At 34.9% G+C, this 6,000-nt stretch overlaps 1 long non-coding RNA gene across 1 annotated transcript in view; it reads right to left on the bottom strand.

Moving 5' to 3' along the window:
• Window positions 1–2,448: 2,448 nt before the first annotated feature.
• Window positions 2,449–6,000, bottom strand: part of LOC122791367 — a 226,852-nt gene continuing 223,300 nt past the window's right edge. Inside the window, exon 3 of the long non-coding RNA XR_006363153.1 lies at window positions 2,449–2,517. This is a non-coding gene — a long non-coding RNA (uncharacterized LOC122791367). The remainder of the gene's footprint in view (window positions 2,518–6,000) is intronic.

Genomic DNA, 6,000 nt, shown 5'->3' with positions numbered 1-6,000 from the left:
TGGGCGCTATGTCACTTAATATTTTAACAACTGTTGACTGGGAAAGTCCGACTGTGACAGAGCCTATTTTCAGCGGAGGCTCAGGGAGAAACACACCAGATGCATGTCTTTACAATGTGAGAGGAAGCCTATGCGAATGCAGGGAGAACATGCAAACTCCACACAGAAGGCAGCCCAGCCAAAAATCAAACCAGAGAACCTCTTGCTGTGAGAATGTTAACTGCTGCAGCACTGCACTACCCAATATATTTAATATATAATATACAGTATATATGTAATATACATAGCAGGCCACCTAATATATTTACAAATGACTTGCACACTGCAACCAAACATGCTTCGATCAGAGAGTTTGCAGATAAGTCCATGCTTTCCTGCTCTGCAAAAACCCTGGACAAGCTGAAACTGTTTACACAGGAATCCGATCTTGTGTTGAGGCTTGGCTGTCTGACTCACAGCTACTATTACTGTATAAAACCACAAGGAAAACTGGTACTTTGGGTATCAAAGTTATGGCTGAGCCTCATCAACATTAAGAACCACGACCTGTAAGCCAGTCTCTGTTGAGGCTTCAATGTAATCTAGCACATATAACTTATTTAGAAATCTTCCATTACTGAAAGATAAAAAAAAATATTAAGTAGATAAACACTTTCATCCTTAATACAGTTTCATCAGGTCTAACTCCAGTTTACATGACATGCATTATTTACATATGTTTTCACACATTAATTATCAACTCACTTGAGCATAGATGTATTATACTGGTTGCGTATACCTACATGCATACATATATATATATATATATATATATATATATATATATATATATATATATACACAGATACAGGTTTACTATCATATAGTCGACACTCAAAAGATATTCCCACCTGAAATGTCGAATAAAAAGTGGAACATGGTATGTCAAGAAGGTCAGAATGTTTCAAACACACTTCTATTTGTGAATTCAACCTATCTGGACATCTGTAGTGTGCAGTATGACACTGCACACCACATGATGTGATGATTCTGCAGGGAGCAAGCCCCGCTGCACCCTCCCATGAGGAGGCTGTGCCACCCACACCCCCTGCACATTATATATTCCAACTCCGAGATCGTACTACGGGGGGAAAAGGATAAATTTCCCAATCCCCACTGTACCACGATCTCTAGTTACAAGACCGACTTCATCTGTGTGAAGGCACCGTGCAAACTGGGAACTCAGCCAACTGTAATTCAACATCCTGTGGTCTACGAACCTTCCCTCAGAATTTTAAATGTAAACCATATATATATATATATATATATATATATATATATATATATATATATATATATCCCTTTCTAATATTTGAAAGTCCATATCATTTTCGCCAAGTCGAAAATCGTGAAACACCTGAATGGCAAATTTTTTCTAGGACAAATAAACACATTTGCCAACATGACTTTTTCTATACTGTAGTGTGATCCAAGAGTTGGTATATATAGTGAGAGGGTTGTGGGGGAGTGAATCCCCCCACATTGGGGGGTATAGGGGGTGTATCCCCCCACATAGGTGGGTTTTATTTACTCTGCTGTGTGCTTCTTAGGAGTTTGAGCATGTGTTTACTTGCCCTGCAAAGAATTCACCATTTGGGTATTTCGTTTTCAGGATTTTCATCTTGCAAAAATGAAATTTGATGATATTGCCTTTAAATATGTATATATATATAAATATATATCTATATATATATATATATATATATATATATATATATATATATATATATATATATATATATATATATATATATATATATATATATATATATATATATATATATATATATATATATATATATATATATATATATATATATATATATATATATATATATATATGTATATGTGTATATATATATATATATATATATATATATATATATATATATACACACACACACACACACACACACACACACACACATAATTTTAGATGTTTTCATCACTTGGTTATTTGTTGTTAATTCTTGCAATTATAAGCTGCAATCCATGATGTTTCTGGCATTAAATAATCTTATTGTTTCACTAGATTTTTGTTTTGTACTTAGAAATGCCAGACCTGTTATGCTTCCTTAATTTGAACTTTATTATGTTTTCCTTTATTCTTCATAGTAACTTATGAAGTACAGACTCTGCAGATTGCAATATTGTCTTACATGTGAACTGTTCATGTTCATAGACTCCAGCATAAGTAACATGAACAGCCAGAAGTATAAAATTATTGGTATAGGTCATATCAAATTTCTTCTAAATTGTTTTATTTTATCAGCTATAGGATAGATTCATATCATATGATTATATTATAGCAGATGTTATACTTTTTGAAATGTTGTTTAAGTGTATAATTCTGAAAAATGTTGCATTCAAGTCCATAATCTAGTCATTAAGGGAAGTAATAAAAGTAACTCACATTTGCTTTCTCTGACAAACTCTTGGTAATAGCTGCATAAACAGTATTTGATTCAGAGTAGTTTCCTAACAAATAAGAAACATGTATTAGTATTATAATGCTCTTCTGCATAATATTTAAAAAGTATAATCCAGGTGATTAGATACGTCTACAAATGGCATGCTTTTAGTAAAAAGCACATATTTTGGTTAATGTACTAGTTCAGGCTTATGTAAAGTACATGCTCACAATATTCATATGCATATGCGCACACATAAAAAAAACACACATAATTCACACACAGAATGCAACAAGCATTATAAGAAGCAAATATAAAACATAACTGGTAGCTGAAATTACAAGGACAACCCTGTCCCAAACAATCCTAGTAAATGTAACTCCATATTTTTTGCCTTATTTCCAAGTACAACTATAAATGTATCCCTAACCATAATGGTAAGCATACATTAAGGATACAGTGAGAATTGCCAACTTGATTTCAATATAATAAAAGTATGGAATTTAGAATTATATTACATTACATTTATGGTTAACCTTTAGTATAGATTTAGGATTGTAGTTATGTTTAAGGTCAGATTTAACTTGGGTTTTGTTGAGTTTTGAATAAGGTGTCTGCCATTTGAGGGGATTCTAAAACAAACAGACAAACAAAAAAACAAACAAAAAAATAAACAAACAAAAAAAAATAGCAGCCTCAAAAAGAACATTAAATGATCATCCTGATGAAGTCCTTTCAGGATGTAGGGCCTTTACTCATATGAATTCTTTTTATACTGACTTTATGTGTTATTGTAATAAAGGTAAACAGAGAAAGTTTTAACAGGTATTGATTTTAAAAAGTTATCCATTATTGGTCATAAGTACCATTTTGTTCTGAGTTCACATTTTATATTAAGATTTCTAAAGAGATAAATAGAGGCAATATATATTTTCCAAAACATCATGTGATGTCTACTTAGCATGTGAACATGTTCAATCTGATAAACTGCCAAATCAAACATTTAAAACATAATCTGACTATATATGAAGTGTTATAGTTATTGTAATATGTGAAAAGTTTGTTGTCATCTAGAAAAAATGTATTTAAAGTAGGATGATTATATGTATAGTAAAATGAATTAGGATAATTTTTGTAGGTAACACTAGTGTAGCTATTTCTAAGGCACATCATTATGCAGAATGTCTGAAGAAGTATTTTTTTTTAGAAAATCTGAAATTGGAAATTAGATGCACACACTTTGCTTTAAAAGCAATATGTTTTATAATCTTCATTCCACAGTATTTATTCATTTTAAGGGAGATTATATTAATAAATGACATGTGGTAAGTAAAAGTTTCATGCATTTTTTATAAAAATCAAAGACAAGAAAAATAATACTTATACTAAGATATGAGCTTGCTTTGTTTTCAAACTGTGGCATACAGCTTTCATTTTTGTAAGTCTTTATGTGATGGTTTCCATGATTTAAAAATAATTATCTTGGTTCTCTGAAATGACTCATATATACTTACATATATAGATAGGTCTACTTCTTTCCATTGAAAACTCATTTCACTGAATTTCACTTCACTGGGATCAAATCGCTGAAAGCTCAAATTACTGAAAACTCACTTCACCGAATCTCATTTCACTGAAGTAAGTACTGGCACTGTGTAGAATACTGTAAGGCAACTAAAAGGGATGTGCCCTTTTCTCCACTGTAGTGTGATCCTGGAGTTAGTATATATAGTTAGGGGGTGTGGGGGTGCAGCCCCCCACCTAGTTTGGGTTTAAATTGTCTTCTGGAAAGAGTTAGTCATTGGTGCTGTAAGTGTGCATGTCTATGGTTTAAAATGTGTTGTTTTGAACTTCAACATTCTATACTTTCAGTGAAATATTATATAAAACCAAACTAGGTGGGATGCTACACCCCATGCCCCCAATGGTGGGGCTGTGCCCCTATACCCCCCTAACTATTTATACTAACTCCATTATCGCACTACAGTAGGGAAAAGGGCATATACCTTTTACTTGTCTTAAAGTACTCTACACAGTGCCAGTACTTCAGTGAAATGAGATTCGATGAAATGAGTTTTCAATAATTTCAGCTTTCAGAAGAAATGTGTATACACAATGAATCAGTGCTGAAGAGCAAACACAAGCATCTACAGATCTGGGGGTACAACATGATGCTGACCATCACAAACTGGGGTACAACATGATGCTGACCATCACAAACATAAACATCTACAGATCTGGGGGTACAATGTGATGCTGACCATCACAAACACAGACATCTACAGATCTGGGGGTACAACATGATGCTGACCATCACAAACACAGACATCTACAGATCTGGGGGTACAACATGATGCTGACCATCACAAAGACAAACATCTACAGATCTGGGGGTACAACGTGATGCTGACCATCACAATCCACACATACTGTGCTGGATGCACTTCCCTTATAACTTTTATGATACAAAATGACACCATCACATACATTACATTGTCTGCACTTTTCTATGAAAAGAGTTTTCAGTCAAATGAGTTTTCAAAGAAATGGGTTCAGCTATATCAGTCCATATTGTTTATTGGATGCCATCTTGACACAATAGCATGTAGAGTCAGCCTTAATTCAGAAAGAGCCCAATCACACAAAGCATCATTTCAGCCTCTCTTAACCACACCTCTCCATCAGCAGTCTTGGTCCTTCAAGTTTTAAGTCTTATGGTCTCTACAATAGTCATGGTATCCCATGCTTATTTCTACATGTATATTGCCCAGTCACTACTGAGAGTCCAATGGACCCAGATTGAGGACTACCCTACAACCACAATTGTCATTACTCAATTTCACAAGGCTTATTTGCAATGGTAACTCTCCTCTTCCACAATGACAGCAGGCAGACCATTTGTTCTTCCTCCATCAGCAGCAATAGTTACCACAGACACCTCTTTTTTGGGTTGGGAGCACATTTCCCTGTGAGGACAGTCTAAGGGTTATAGAATCAGACCAACATCATTCTTCACATAAACATCCTGGAGATGAGTGGCCTTCTAGCACTGAGGGAATTCCAAGACCATCTCCCCCCAAGAGCGATTTATGTTCTGACAGACAACATGTTCATAATAGGTTCATAGGTTCATAGGTTTATACTAGGCTATCTGCCCTAAGGCATTTATAAGTATGTTAAAAAATACTGTGCCAATTAGTTTGTTGTGCCTCTGTCCAGCAGTGACACAGAGATGATTCCCGGGGTAAACCTACGATCTCCCATCCACCGGTCAAGATTTCTCTTGATCAGAGCCAGCGAGGTGCTCTGCCTCACATGGACCGGGATTTTATTCCACAACATAGGGAGTCTCTGGGTGACAAATCTATCCCTCCAGCATGTCCTATTTATATCCGTGCTAAGGTTTAAGTCGCTTGCTCTAGTGGATCTGGTAAATTTGGATTTTTTGAGGTGGAGCATGTCCATTAATTCCGGGTTGAACATGGCCTTGTATGTCAGGCACAGGTCACCTCTGAGCAACTGAATAGAGCTGGAGTTTCTTCATTCTGGC

The sequence above is a fragment of the Protopterus annectens genome, chromosome 17.part0 (genome assembly GCF_019279795.1).
Source record: "Protopterus annectens isolate FY-2018-M chromosome 17.part0, PAN1.0, whole genome shotgun sequence".
Classification (NCBI taxonomy): domain Eukaryota; kingdom Metazoa; phylum Chordata; order Ceratodontiformes; family Protopteridae; genus Protopterus; species Protopterus annectens.
The sequence above is the reverse complement of the archived record's forward strand: the minus strand, read 5'-3'. Positions and strand labels throughout refer to the sequence as shown.